Genomic DNA, 15,216 nt, shown 5'->3' with positions numbered 1-15,216 from the left:
AGAGTAGGAAATGTTTCTATAGTGTAGAATCTCTGTTGATTTTTTTTAGAATGAATTGAAGCTGGGGAAGTTGACCCAAACCCCTCTTGTATCTTCAGATGTCTTGCCTTGTTAAGATTCTTAGTAATGGCTCCTCAAGAATCCTCTCTTTCTCGCTTGCCTAGCCGGGTGAAACTAATTATAGAGTTGGCTTGTTGGTGAGTAGATTGTTCAGCTCTGATACATTCCCATACTCAAAATATTCTCCTCTCTATGGTGGTCTACTACTTGAACTTCTTGCTTCACCCTGAGGGTGCTGAAACCTTGATCTGGTAGTTCCTCTACCTCTTGCTGAACTTTTTCCTCTATTCCTCTGATTTTGCTTCCTCAACATCTTCTCTTCTGCCTTCAAAGCTCCTTGATAGGAATCTTCAATTGTCTTCAGACTAAGCAAGCTGATTTCATCATGTATGTCATATCTCAACCCATTTATGTATCTAGCTACCTTTTCTACATCATCCTCTGCATGTCCTGATCTATTGCTCAGCTTATAAAACTCTTTTGTGTATTCTTTGACAGTCATTCCTTTTTGTCTCAAATTTTGTGACCATCTGAAAAGATTTAACTGATAATCTTTTGGCATAAATTTGGCTTTCAATTTACTTACCATTTTATCCCATTCTTTGATCTTGGACTTCCCTTTTCTTGCTCTGGATGTTTGTAATTCATCCCACGAGATAGCTGCATGACCCTTCAATATGGTAACTGCAAATTTCACTTTCTTTTTATCATAAACCTCCTCCTCATAGTCAAAATACTTGTTTAATGAATTGATTCAGTCCATCAATTCTTCTACATTGAGATTCCCTTCATACAAAGGTATTTCCACCTTTGGTCTTCCACTTGCTTTGGCCAATATCTTGATAACTTTGGAAGCTTTGCTTTCATCTTCTTCTTCTTCCTCAGAAGATTCTTCTGTAGCACTGGCACTTCCTTCATCATGTGCTTTCCTCTAAGCAGTCTCCATCATCTCCATTCTTGTACGCAGATTTTGGATCTCATCCAGCAGAACTGCATTTGCTACAAGTCTCCCCTGACTTATGCCTCCTTCTCTCCTTGGTGGCATGTTTATTGTAGAAAAACTTAATCTCTGTGCTCTTATACCAAAAATGACGCAGGAGGTTGATGAAAATGGGTTGGTAGTCTAGAATTAGACTATTGGTTGACTTTGTAACTAATCAGCTGTGCTTAAGCATATTTTCTACGTGTATTTCCCCCTGAGGGTCCCGCTTACCTGACCAATCACTGTCGGCCCATCATTGACTTCTCCTTTTGTTGAGCGCTTCAATCCGCGCCATTGATCTCACTTCTCCAAATCCAACGGATATCACATCTTCCGCTCATCAACTTACCTAGACGATCTACACCATCGATGTGACTCATCTAATCGAATGGTTATCGTGCAATCTCACGTGAATTCTTGCACAAATGATACCAGGTCGAGAGTGCACGAGAAAAGTGGTTTTCTCATGCTAAGTGTCAACCGCTAAGGTTGATTGCATGAATTTTCCAAATACCATTTACGACCTTTTGGTCGTGCGAGATACCGCTTGCAACTTATCAAATACAACCCACATTCTTAATTCATACTTTAAGAAAGATGCTTAAGAAAAGGTTTAGTGCTTAAGCTCAAAATTAACGCTTAACACTAATTGATTGTGATTTATAAATAATAGTTTTCAAGAGAGAAAAATACTTGATTAGTCCAGAACGACAATACACAAATACGAATGAATTTCTGCACCAGGATTAACATGCAACACCACACTTAATCATTTATTCAATAAAATGGAAATTACAGAGTCTTGGCCCTCTCTGCTCGATTACAATAGTTTGTCTGACCTCTAATTCAACCTCAAACCCTATATCTCACTCAAATTCTTGTTTACTCACTCCGTTCTCGATCATCTAATCTTTCTATCATTACATTCTTTCCCCTTTTATGAATCAAATCCTATCCTAACTGCATTGACAACTTGATCCCTATTTTTATCAGTCTAACAATCAAATCCCTATTTCCAAGCTCTGAGACACACCTATACTAACAACTTATCTCTTAGTCTAAAAATAATGCAGTGATCTAATTATTACAATAAATAAAGCAAAGATAAATTCGAGAGATCCAACCCTATCTACTAAAATTGATTTTGACCACTCAGGTCAATGAAATTCATCTCTTCTTAGCCACAACATGTGAACATACAATCACATTGCTGGCTAAGTCCAGATGCTCCTGCATCAGAACATCTTAAAGAGGCAATGTGCCAAACACTGGTCTTAGCTACGTTAGACTTTACAAAAACTTTTGTTGTGGAATGTGATGCTTTAGGAAATGGAGTTGGTGATGTTTTAATGCAAGAAGGAAGACCCATTTATTTTGAAAGTCATCCAGTCAAAAGAAAATATTTACACAAATTTATTTATGACAAGGAAATGTTGGAAATACTACATGCACTAAAGAAATGGTGACCTTACCTAATTGGAAGACACTTCAAGGTAAAAATAGATCATGATAGTCTTAAACACTTTTTGGAACAAATATTATCTTTAGAAGAGCAAAAAAATGGGTGACAAAGATGTTGGGTTATGAATTTGAAATAATCTACAAAAAAGGGAAGCAAAATGTTGTTGCAAATGCACTCTTAAGAAAGGATGAGGATGTGGAAGAATTTCTTTATGTCATTTCTATTATCCAACCTGAGTGGATAATCGAAGCAAGGGATGAATGGAAGAATGATGAAAAGTTTTTGTTACTCATTCAAAATTTCCAACAAGATCCTAGTACATCTGATACATTTCGCTGGAAAAACATTTCATTATGGTACAAAGATCTCTTATATCTTTGTAAGAATTCCCGACTCAAACAAAATATTATTTTGGAATTGCACACCTCTCCCTTAGGAGGTCATTTAGGATTTTAAAAAACTTACCATAAGATCAAAACGGGTTTTTTCTTGGATGGTCTTAAATCTCATATTCAGAAGTTTGTGGCAGAATGTTTGGTTTTCCAATAAAAAAGTTGAGACAATTAAGACCCCGAGTCTGTTACAATGTTTAGCCATTCCAAGTTAACGTTGGGAGGAGGTCACAATGGATTTTATCACAGATTTACCCAAGTTTGTAAGAAAGAGTGTCATCATGGTGGTAGTTGATAGACTTACCAAATATGCACACTTTTGTGCATTATCTCATCCTTTTAAAGCTAGTACAATTGCTATTGCATTTATAGAAACAATTCAAAAGCTTCATGGAAATCCAAAGATTATAATAAGTGACAAAGATCCCATTTTCGGTGGAAATTTTTGGACGGAATTATTTTCTTGTCTTGGTACTCAATCAACTCATAGCTCATCTCATCATCCTCAATCTGATGGGAAAAATGAGATAGTGAACAAATGTTTGGAAGGATATCTTCATTGCTTTGTATCTAATAAAAAAACACAATGGTTCAAGTGGTTACCTCTAGCTGAATGGTGTTATAACACTTCCTTCCATACTGTAGCAAAAATGACCCCATTTATGGAACTTTATGGATAGCATATACCATCCATCACATCATATTTAAGAGAAAATTCTAAGGTTAAGTAGTGGAAGATCACATCGAGCATCAACAACAAGTTCTCCAACCCTTAAAGGATAACCTCACTCTAGTGCATAATTAAATGAAACAACAGGAAGATCAACATCGCAGTGAAAGAAGCTTTGATGTAGGTGACTAGGTATTTTTACGGCAATAACCATACAAACAAATGTCTCTCAAGCAAGCTAAGAAGGATAATAAATTATCACCCAAGTACTACAGCCCTTACAAGGTGTTGCAAAAGATTGGTACTATGGCATACAAATTATAGTTTCCTGCATCTTCTCGAGTACACCCAGTTTTCCATGTTTCATGCTTAAAGAAGGTTATCGATGATAAGCTTCCAGTTCAAACAATGTTGCCAGAACTTGACAAAGAACGAAAAATTATATTTGAGCCTGAATCAGTCATGGAAACAAGAACCTAAAAACTACAAAATCGATCAATTTCAGAGTATCTCATTAAATGGAAGAACTTACCCGCTAGAGATTCGACATGGGAGGATAAGAATTTTATACAGAAGCATCCAAAACTACTTAAGCGTTGAGGACAACAATTTTTTGAAGGAGAAGGGCATGTTAGGTCCCTATAATACTAGTGTATTCCCTTTATTATTATTATTATTGTACCCATGTAGCCCCCATATTGTTATTGTTGTGCCCCATAGAAGCCCATTATTTTTATTTTTGTGCCCTTACATTATTGTTGTTATGTAGGCTCTGATTATATTGTGACCCCTTAGACTGCTATATATGCAAAGGAGGTCTTTTCATTTGTATCATTTGAGAATTGTTTATTTATGTAATGTAGAGGAGGTTTGCCCCTCGAAGAGGATAATTTTTAAGTCATTGATCTATCTATTTGTGAGCTGGTTGCATAACGCATTCAAGAAATCCAGAGGCATGTTGCCTTCACCCTTCATCTAACAAATGATGATCAACAATAAATAAGGAATCCAGACATTTGTTGTCTCCACCCTTCAACTAATTAATAAAAATTGACCATGTTTAGGGATTCCTTAGACTTACAACCTCCACTCTCTCTAGCCATCCAAAAACACACCATGGAAAATTTTAGGGGCTAATATTTTTAGGTGGGCTAATCTTCCATGATTTTTCCATAAAAAATATTCGTCAATCTCCATTTTTTATAAAAAGTAATTCGCCAAAATTTTACAATACAAAATTATTTAACCTTAAAAATCGCCAACGTTATATAGAGAGTATATTTAAAATCATTATGAATTTGAATAATTTTACAAATACATCAACAAACATTTTATAGTTTGCATCTTATGGACTAGTGATATTTGCCAATGTTTTTAAAATTCAAGATATTTTTCCATCCTTAAAATTTTCCTTGACACCCACATACTCCATGGAGTTTAGAGGTCTCACCTCCACCCTAGTAGCATGCAACAAAATGGTTCACCCAATTAAGGGAATTCATAACCCATTGTTAAATGATAAGAAATGGGGACTTTCATAGTTTCCTTTACTAAGAAACCAAGGGATAAAACTTTACCCCAGGCTATCAAGGGAATCGAGGGAATTCCATCTCCACCCTCCAGCTCCTTAGGCATATGGATATTTACCCCCACCTGAAGGAGAACACCTCTAGTGCTCCTATTGATTCACCAAAGGATGATGGAACCTTGAGAGTAAAGGAAGAACTTAGACTCCTCCCAACACTTAAACTTGTTATTGTTTACCAAGAATAACAACACTCTAATTTGTTATTGTTCCTTACAATCGAGCTCCCTCTGCTCTTTTCTCATTGTGCATGCATTACACTTTGCGCTGATCCTTTTCTACTACTCTCAAGTCTCCCTATTTTCTTTCGTCATTGAAAAAAACTAAGTTTTTTCCTATCTGCCACTGCTCTCCCTCATTTTTCCCTCACTGAGAAAAATTGAGGTTTCTTTTCTTCTCTGTCACTTCTCTCCCTCCTTTTCTTCATGCCTTGTGTCCTGGTTGCCTTGTTACATTTTCCCAATCCAACACGAGCTTTGTCCATTGCCTATAGTTCATAAATTTACAACAACCATCTCTGCAACACACCATTCCAGAGCATTTAAAGCTCGACAACTACCCTTCAATGGTTGTCCAAACTGTCCAGTTTTCTTTCTGCAACAAGCAAGTTGAATTTCCCAACCAATTGACCTCCCTCAGTCCCTTTTTGGAATCCTTGTCCCTTACTTAGCCTTTTTAACTTGAAATGTACTTGCAATCATATATTTACATGGAGAAATCCAGCCGTCAATAGGTTGGGTTGTTACACAAGCAAAGAAGAAAAAGACTATAATTATGAAATTAGACTTACACAAGGAATATGATGTGTTGATTGGTCCTATTTTCACTTTATTCTCACGAAAATTGGCTTTTTGTTGATAATATTGAATGGATAATGGTTTGTGTGTCCTCTGCAATTTTTTCGGTATTAATCAATGGTTACCCATCGATTTTTTTTTCCAGTTCGCAGAGGACTTCGTCAGGGGTGCTCCTTGTCCCCTTTATTATTCATCTTAGTTATGGATGGGATGAGTCTGAAGATAAAGGAGGCACAATTACAAAGGTTATTCCGTGGGTTACAGGTATCTCAATCTATCTCTGTTGCACATCTTTTTTGTTGTTGATGATGTATTAACATTTGGACAGGTATCTTGGGAGTAGTGGAATACTTTTGATCACATACTCTTTATATTTATAGGTACGTTTGGTTTGATAATGAACGAAGAATAAATCCTTATTGCTTCATTCCTCTGATGATTTGAAGGTCATTTGCATATTTCTAGGTTTTTCAATGTTGAGGTCTCACATATTGATGATTGTATTACATATTTGGGTTTCATATTGAAACCCAACAAATATAGGATCTCTGACTAGGGACAGTTCTGGAAAAGTTTCAAAAACGACTTTCTCTTTGGACTCACTATTGGCTTTCTCTGGGAGGTCAATACATCTTAATTCAATTTGTATTACAACATCTGTCTGTATACTGGATGCATTGTTTTTGTCTTGCTTCATATGTTATTAACAAAATTAAAGCTATCATGGCGTGCTTTCTTTGGTTTGGAAATAAGGGACACAAGAAATATCTCCTAGTTAATTTTAATGCCATAACAAAAGGGAAAGATGTTGGATGATGGGGTATCATGAATTTGAAGAAGTTTGGTTGGGATTTACTAACAAAATCTCTATGGAGGGACATTTTTGTTAAAGGTTTTTGGCAAGATATTATCACAAAAAATATTTGAAAGGAAGATCATTCATAGAATGGTGCAAAAGGGGTGTGATTGGGGTAAGATATGGCTCCTATATTTGGAAGAGCTTATTGAAGGTCAACAAATGGTTTCCCGGTAAGATGCACCAGTCCTTTGGTAGGGGAACAAAATATTGATTGGTTTTGACTCCATTATGGGTGTTAGTCCCTCATATAATTTTCATCTTAGCCTCATAAATGCTCTTCACACAAGACGCATATTCTTCTTGGATCAACCAATCAAGTGATGGCAGATGGATCTTCCATACCCAGTGTGGAAGAGTGCAGATGAGGTCAGATTTTTGGGAGGGAATGCAAGATCCTGGAAACGCATTGTATAAGAGTTCTAGTTGGTTGGTTTCATGAAGAAGGCTTCAGGTGACTCTTTAGCTTGGAATGGTGTTATGAAAAAGGGTTTGGTGGTGGTTTCTGATATTTGCCACTATATTCTTGTAGTATCAACCCCTTAACAAACTTGTGTTAGTACAAGAAAGCTTGGAGGTGGAATGTTCCTTTGAAGGTGATCAACTTCTGCTAGCTAGTTTGGAAAAACAAAATCCTTACCTGGGACAACATCTATAAAAGTGGATATCAGGGCCCAGGTTGGTGTGTATTTTTTCGCATGGAATAGCAATGTGTCATGCACCTATTCATTTAGTGCCCCTTGTCTGTTGACAGTTTGGCCACACATTTTAAATTGTGTTCAGATTCTATAGATGGGTACCTATGATTCTATGGAAATTTTCTATTGGCCGTGGTTTAGTAGGAGAGGAAAACATAATGTTCTTTCATTGTATTTCCTGGGAGATTTTGTGAGCAAGAAACTTAGTGATTTTTGAAGATAGGCCTCTTAATTTCTTCAGAATTTGCTCTAATATTTTGGCTTGGTTGTTGACTGGGGCCGATAAAATTTCGAGTATTTTGTGTCCTCAAATGCAGGCGATCTTCCCAACCAATTTCTTTAATGGCGCAACCTAGGACGGTAGGCGTGGTTGTGGGGAATGGCCGAGGATTAATCCTCTAATACATTTTCGTTTTTTATGGTATGGAGGTATGGGCTTGAATTCCAAGGACGAATTATTAGCTATTTGGGGTTCGTTGATTTTTGCTAAGTACTTAGGACACATAATATTTTTGTGTATAGGGATTCTAGTTCTACCGTTGATGTAATAGATGAGAGGTCCTCCCTTTCAACTCCCTCCTTTGTTGGCTGGATGGAGCGTATTGAGTTCCTCAAGTAGTCTTTTGTGCACATCACATTCTTACATGTGTATAAGGAGCTCAACATGGTGGCAGTCAGATTATCAAAGCGTGGTTTGGTTGCTGAAACATGCTCTATACATTACCCTTTTTTTGTTGATGGAAAGAAGGTGGCTAAAGGAATTTTTTGAATTATAATAATTATGTTTTCAGGTTGTTCAAGTGGTCTATATATACTTTTTGGATGATGTTTTTTTCTTACAACCTTTTGATTGTTTGGAGTGACTCATTATGTGGTATATCCAGGTGATCTGGATTGAGTTTAGATCTTTGTTATTTTTAATATATTAGCTTTGGATCCAGTGGATACTTGGGAGTCAATAATGTCTTTTTCCACAAACAATGTTTTTGAGAATTCTTGGATTATGTACTAGGACTACTTCAAGTTTTTTCTTTGTGAAAAAAGAATTAAAATTTTTTAGACATAAAAATTATGATAAAATAAATAATTACTACCTATTTTTTTCATATGAAATCAAATTACATTTATATTGATATTTGTATTAAATATTATGTATAGGATTACATTAGATATTACTCTTTCTCTATTATATATATATATATATATATAGATAGATAGTAATGATTAACTTAGTATAATTGTTTATTTACATACATATTTTTTATTGAAATATTTTTATTTAAAAAAAAAATTACTTTTAATAAGTTAAAACCATGTTATTCAAATAAATTAATAAGTTAAAATTTAATATATAAAAATATTTAATAAAAATGAAAAATTATCCTTTAAAATAGTTATTTTTATACCAGATAATAAATTAATTTTCATTCACAAATAATATTTGATAATTAATATCTAAATTATAATTAATTTTATAATAAATATTAATATTAAAATAAAACAATAATAATTAATGAATAAAAAATATAATAATCATTATATAAAAAAAATTGATTAATATATAATAATAGTTATATAGTTAAAGATAATATGTGTGATCCATCCAACATTTTGAATAATGACTTTATCCATTAATCAATAAAAAAATAAAATAATCATTAACAATATAATTAACCCTAAAAATCTCCAATCACTCAACTATTATATAAAAAATAAAATACCAAGAAAATATTCTTAAAATAAACCCACTTGATTTTTCATTAACGGTGAAAACATTGACCTGAGCGAATATTTATATAAAAATATGAAAAAATTAAATGATTGAGAACATAGTAGACACTAGTAGACACTAGTAGGTCAAAAAATGCAAATATGGGCTCTTAAAAATCCACTAGTAGACACTCTGTTACAGCGTCTGGTAGGCTTAATGATTGAGACGTAGACACTCTGTTACAGCGTCTGGTATGCTTAATGATTGAGACGGGATATTGACTTCAAACCGCGTGGATAATGAAGTTGGAACATAAAAATAAATTAAAAAAAAGTTTAGGAAGTTTAGAAGTGAAAAAAAAAAAACAAGGTTATATGATAGAATTAGAAATTGGGTTTGGAGTATGTATTAAAATTATTTTTGTTTAGCTAAAAGTTTTTTTTCCTCATAAATAAGGAAATAGGTTAATGATTTTATATTTTAAAGTTGTTTTTGCTTGACGAAGAGTTCAAGGCAACGGGTTAATTATAGAAAACTTAGACATATGGCATGAGTGAAAGCATGCCCTTTATAGACTACCAACTAGTAATTTGAAATTATGCCCCTTACCAATTAGTAATTTCAAGTTGTGAAGGCTTACCCACATAGGAGCACTGCAGACGATGCAATAAACACCATATGTTAGATTATGAAGCAATATTTTCTAGGGAACAAAAACAAGAGCGAAGAAACACACTATTGTGGGAAATACCATAGGGAAACAAGGGAGGGAAAGACCATAGGACAATAAGGGAAGAAGGAGATTTTGTTACCTGATCAAAAATCCAACCCTGGGAGTGTACACAATGTACTTGGCCATTTTTCATCAAAGCATGATCAATCGGCCATAAAAAATGTCTCTAACATGGGAAATTATATGGAAAAGAGTTAGACAGGGCTTGGGAATTTTTACTCTTTACATAGACAGTGAGGAAACAATGAAACACTTACTGGCAAAGTGCCTATATGCTAAGCACATTTGGTCTAAGTCTAAAGTAGAGGTTCTAACCCAAGTTGAGAATGGATAGACAAGTAAAACAATGGAGGATTGTTTAAAGTGTTGGATGATAAAAAAGGAACCAAAAGAATTGAGAGAAATACCTTGCTCGTCTATATGGGGACTTTGGATGGCAAGGAAATCCATGACCTATGAAGATAAGTTTACTCTGCCTATTCAATGCTTTTCAAGGTTCTACAAATCAAGGCCACTGCTTTAGCTTGTTGGATGCCTAGAAGTAAGAGAGAAAATATGACATTTCCTTGGATCTGGACACTAATAAAACTCAGGCACATAGCTTCTTTGATGGAGAAAGATAGGACCCATAAAATTACACTAGCAGTGGGGGAATATTGGGAGACATTCAAATAATAGTGCAAAATTTTCGGCTTTAGAATTCTTCTCAAAAAAGCTGTGGAAATGAACATCAAACATATTCAACTATGGAAATGAACATCAAATATATTCAAAGATTTAGAGCCCATAAAATTTATTTTTCCAGTAGCTTTTAAGTGGTGACTAAATGCATAGCATGGACGTTGGAAAATATATGTATGAAAATATAATTTATTTTCGGTCACAAAGAGCCATGGTGATTTTTTTTCTTGCAAAAAGAGAGGGAATATTGATTTCTATTTTGAGCTAGTGAATTTTAGGGTTCAAAGGTGATTCCATGCCTATTAGAGATCCACATTCTCTTTTGAGCTAGTGAAGCTCAAGGTTCAAAGGTGATTCCATGATTATTAGATATGCACATTCTCACCATGGTTGTAGAGGTCTCAGGAGATTTGCAGCGACATCTTAAAATTTCTAATCATCGGTTCACCTGCTTAGGAATTCATTCATTATGTTCCAAATGACCCAAGTCACTCTACTAATCACCCTCCCCAAAAGGATTGAACAAATTCACTCCAAAGGCTACCACTGAATGGGAAAATCCCATTAGTCTACATCTATGTCTCCATTAGAGAGGGGAAGCCCCTACTCTATGGGCATCAACTCACTGAGGTATTGTTCGCAAATAGAAAAGACATCACACTAATCAAAGAGTAATCATAATACTATTGTACTTGGGTTATATGAAGTTGCTTCGAGGTGGACAATGAGGTGTGTGTGTGTGATATCCCCCTGAAACTCTATTTTCCAGATTATTTGTGTGAAACTCCCCTTGTAACTCGATTGTCCATATTATTTATTCATAGAATAGAAGCAAATATTGTTTGTTAGATCCCTCACAGATTGCGTCAGGGTAAAATCAATAACTAGCCATGACATTCCTAAACAAGGGTTTATTCTACCATTCCATCCATCCTTCACAATTTAAACATGGGTAGAAAGAACATTTCCTGCTTTTCATGTCAGTAAATTAACATTAGTGAATATAAACCCTCATAAGTTATTGTGGGTTCTGTATTCCTTCAGACATAAAAGTAAGCTACCATACCACATTATACAAAAGTAAAACATAACTGTTAGGCCTAAATTTTGCAAAACCAAAATCCAGATGTCTAATGAAAAAAATCATAAGTTTGCATGTCGAGTAGGAGTCTATAAGCGAATATTAGTACAAATTACCTGTTGCATCCCTACATTAAGGTTGCAAGTTTAGGCTTAAGACATGGCTAAATACATGTCATGGACATCAGACAACATATGTATGAAAATGTTAATTTCTTTTTGGTAATGAAGAGGCATGGTGATTTTTTTCTTACAAAAAAAGAGAGAATATTGATTTCTATTTTGAGTTGGTGAAGCTCAGGGTTCAAAGGTGATTCCATGCCTATTAGAGATCCACATTCTCACCATGGTTCTAGAGGGTCTTAGGAGATTTACAGTGACAACTTAAAATTTCTAATCAACCCAAATGAATAAGCAGTTCCTTCATCTGCATAATAGACAAGAAGGAAATTCACAACTTCCTCCCTCATCTCTCTCATCTCTATAGCTAAAAATGCATTGCAGTAGAAGAGAATCACTAATACCGAGTCATAAGATACCATCATCCTAAGACGAGTTCTTAAAAACCTTATTATCGCCTCATACATGCAACCAGGCCTACAATCACACAAAGGAGAAAACATGGACATTGTTTGCTTAATATCTAGACTACCCATGGACCCTGATTTATCCATGACAAAAATGAAATGATGAGGCACATTCTTGGAATGATCACAGCCAAAATGATTCCTATGATTTGTTAAATAGCCTAAAAAACTGACATTCAATCAAGTTCTTTTGACGGGAGCATGCTTTCTCAGTGGTATAAAATTTCTTAGCTACAACAACTTTCTCATTTGATCTGTAGTAATGGTTGCAAGGGCCAAACTCATTATGCTCTTCCTTAGTGTAGGGATCATTGAATCTAATATATTTCCAATAAGTATCATGGGCCATCTCATCCTTGGGTACATCCAAGTCGGGACCATATTTCCTAGTTTCATGCTTGGAGCCATCATATGGCTTATTGGTGCAATTTTCTAGATATGGGACCAAATGAATGTGGGCCCTACCTTGCTTTTGACCATGCATATTGCATGTTTATACCAACCATGTTTTCCCCTTGCTTATTTTATGTCATCAAAATAAATCTCCTCTGTTTCTTAAATAAATTTAGCATTTTTATATTACCATGCACTATGTTATGTAAACTAGGGTGATTGATCGAAAGTTGGAAAAAATAGCCACAAGAATTACATATTGTCTAACAATAATGTATAGCATCATCCTTAGTTGTATGGACATGGGGTCATTCATGGATCTTATTAAAGGGAAGTACTAGGACACACCAATCCTTTTGTAGATCATTCAAATTTGATGCATGCTCGAAAGACCCTTTGCACCCTTGGAACTGCCTTGTTTGGTGAACTGATTCGATTAAAATCTCACATATTCTAGGTGCTTGGAATTTTCGTAGATCGTTCAGCTCTAATACATTCCCATACTCAAAATAATCTTTGCACCCTTAGCACTATCTTGTTTGGTGAACTGATTCATCAAAATCTCACATATTCTAGGTGCTTGGCATTTTTGAAGGCACACGTGATCATTCCCACATACATGTTCTGCATCACGATTGAGCTCATGAAAATGGTCGTTGTGATCAAATGTGCTAGTACAACACATCATGAGGCATGGAGGTTGACTAGGTTTGCATCTCCCATAGAAAAAAAGAAAATGATACAAGCTTTGTAACCTCCTCCACATATTCCCTTCAAATTAATAGATGAAATACATGTGTCAACACATGTAATGCACACACCATGATCCACATGTAATACATGTGTCGTGATCAATGCTCAGTGTTAAATAATTAATAATTAATAATTTTATATTATTTAATTTAATTAAACATTAAATAAATTTTTGGGCTCATCTCATGACCACTTGTCTAGGATACCATAAGATCCATGGTGCATATTCGACAAGGTGCTTGCTTCCCCTTGCATGGTTTCAAATCATCCACCACTAAGGCGAGAGGAAAAATCACATATTAATAATCAAGATGGACCTAAAGCATGGTTTCAAATCATCCACCACCAAGGCGAGAGGCAAAATAACATATTAATAATCAAGATGGACCTAAAGCACGAACTAAAGAAGCATAATCAAATATAGGTACAGGTCTAAGAAAATGTAGACACAAATTCTGTGGGTGAGAACGAGCTAAGATTTCATTAGTGACCAAGGGGTGTGGGTAGTGGCTACACTTGCGAGAGTAAAGATGATTGGTCAAGAACTGGGTTATTTGGTATTTGAAGCACAAATACGAGTAATGGAGCTAGTTGAGCTAGTTTTACCAGCCGATGATAAAGATACTAGAGAAGCGCCTATAGAATTCACCTACTTTTAGTCATTCTGATCAACCAGACAAGAGTTATCATTTTTATACGTTGCAGTAAAAGTACACTTCTTTTAATTTTGATACCCCATAGCCTAAGCCTAAGCCTTTCAAGTCACCTACTTTCACTTACACTGCTTATGGTTTCTATTCTTATTTTGTTTCTATAGTCTAGTTAGGATCTCTTGTTCCTATAGTGTACAGTAGGAAATGTTTCTATAGTGTAGAGTCTATGTTGATTTTTTTTAGAATGAATTGAAGCTGGGGAAGTTGACCCAAAAACCCTTTTATATCGTCATATATCTTTCCTTATTAAGGTTCTTAGAAATGGATCCTCAACAACCCACTCTTTCTCACTTGCCTAGTCGGGTGAAATTAATTATAGAGTTGGCTTGCTGGTGAGTTGGATTAGGATTACCCTTAAATCCAATCGAGCGAACCACCAAGAGTCACATGAGCCATCAACCTGTAACCTTTTCGATCACCATACAGAAGACAAGCCTTTCGCCAAGGGCATTAAACTTGAATCTTGAACATCAACTTAAGCCTTCAACCCCAATACCAACCAAAGCTGCCCCTGGGTGCCCACACAAATTGAGGCCAAAAATTAGTAGAAATTATATAAGGGATGATAGCTCCATAAATGTCAGGGTGGCATCTAAGTGAAGAAGAGAAGGGTTTATTTTCACCAATCTGGCTTCCATATGTTCTCTAATTCAAATTGACCAATCGCTTGTCATGTTCATGTAAGGTAAATTACCAAGTACTATGAGAAACACTTAATGTGGTTACTCAATCTTGGCCAATTTTCCATAGTTACTGCTAGTAAGGGACCACACTAATTGCTTAAGCCATTGATGTTGCAGTTTAAGTAGTGGCATATAAAGATAGTGCATATGCTACCTTAACGCCTTTACTTTATTTTGTTATAGTAAAGACAAATTCAAAAAATGGTTTAAGGGTTGGGGTGGATAAACTAGAGTAAATACATATTTATCCGGGGCCAACTCATTGATTCACTGCTTCTTAGATGCCCATAGCATCCTCTTCACTAGAAGTGCAAGTGCAAGTGTTTAATCCTAAAGTTCAGGTTCAAAGGCAAGGTTAAGGAACCTGAAGAGAATCCAGG

The sequence above is a fragment of the Pinus tabuliformis genome, chromosome J, assembly GCF_031772625.1.
Source record: "Pinus tabuliformis cultivar Carrire ecotype Pingquan chromosome J, CPIR1, whole genome shotgun sequence".
Classification (NCBI taxonomy): domain Eukaryota; kingdom Viridiplantae; phylum Streptophyta; class Pinopsida; order Pinales; family Pinaceae; genus Pinus; species Pinus tabuliformis.
The sequence above is the reverse complement of the archived record's forward strand: the minus strand, read 5'-3'. Positions refer to the sequence as shown.